This window comes from Wolffia australiana, chromosome 2, assembly GCF_029677425.1.
Source record: "Wolffia australiana isolate 7733 chromosome 2, ASM2967742v1".
Lineage (NCBI taxonomy): Eukaryota > Viridiplantae > Streptophyta > Magnoliopsida > Alismatales > Araceae > Wolffia > Wolffia australiana.
In genome coordinates, this window is record NC_135836.1 from 25,885,872 (window position 1) to 25,887,185 (window position 1,314).

The 1,314-nt window shown below is 47.6% G+C and overlaps 1 pseudogene; it reads left to right on the plus strand.

Moving 5' to 3' along the window:
• The first annotated feature begins 395 nt into the window (after positions 1–395).
• LOC144715698 (large ribosomal subunit protein eL18x pseudogene) lies at positions 396–1,068 on the plus strand (annotated as a pseudogene).
• Positions 1,069–1,314: the final 246 nt, after the last annotated feature.

Genomic DNA, 1,314 nt, shown 5'->3' on the forward strand with positions numbered 1-1,314 from the left:
GGACGGACACCCCGTGGCTTACAAGAGCCGCAAGCTGAACGACACGAAAAGGAGGTACTCGGTACACGAGAAGGAGATAACAGTAGTGGTACCTTGCTTGAGAGTCTGGCGCCACTATCTCGTCGGAGGGAAATTTGTGGTCTACACTAACAATGTGGCCACCAGTTACTTCGAGTCACAAAAGAAGCTGACCCCGAAGCAAGCGAGATGGCAAAACGTTTTGGCGGAGTTCGACTTTGACTTCGACTTGAAATACAAGCCGGGGCGCGCCAATCAAGTGGCCGACGCCCTAAGCTGCAAAGAGCCAGAAGTGTTTGTGGCCGCACTTTCAACAGTCCAAGGAAGCATTCTCAATGAAATCAGGTTGGTGCAGGTCTAGAGAGCGGAGTGAAACCCTAAGGCAGCCGAGCGAGCAGGCGGAGGCAACCATGGGTATCGATCTCGTTGCCGGTGATAAAAGTAAGAAGACTAAGCACACTGCGCCGAAGTCCAACGATATCTACCTCAAGCTTCTCGTGAAGCTTTACAGGTTTCTTGTTCGGAGGACCGGTAGCAACTTCAATACAGTTATTCTCAAGAGGCTGTTCATGAGCAAGATTAACAGGCCAACCGATTTCTCTGTCCAAGCTCATCAAATATATGAAGGGAAAGGAAGACAAGACTGCAGTGATCGTTGGAATGGTCACCGATGATTTGAGAGTTTATGATGTGCCTGCAATGAAGGTGACGGCTTTGAGATTCACTGAGAGAACTAGAGCGAGGATCTTGAAGGCTGGTGGGGAGTGCCTGACTTTTGATCAGCTCGCTCTTCGCGCTCCTCTAGGACAGAACATGGTTCTTCTGAGAGGACCCAAGAACGCCAGAGAGGCGGTTAAGCACTTTGGCAAGGCTCCTGGTGTGCCGAACAGCAACACCAAGCCCTATGTGCGCTCCAAAGGAAGGAAATTCGAGAAGGCCAGAGGTCGCAGGAACAGTAGAGGGTTCAGGGTTTGATCTTTTATTTCATTTTTACCACCACTATCAAACTTTGTTGTTCTTCAAGTTCAGTTTTTTTTTCTTAGTTGTCAATCCTTGACAGAGGAGTTTTCCTTGTTTTCTTTTTGACCTGTTCATCTTGTTGGGGTGATAGAAGAAAGGCCCGAGACTCTTTCAAAAATTATGATTTTGCTATAAATAAATAAAAAAAGAAATCAGGTTGGTGCTGAAAGATGATTCGGAAGCCGTTCGCCTGATGAAACGCATTGTTGCGGGCGAGACAAGGAGATTCTGGACTGAGGATGACATCATATATGCAAATGGGAACAAGCCGTATGT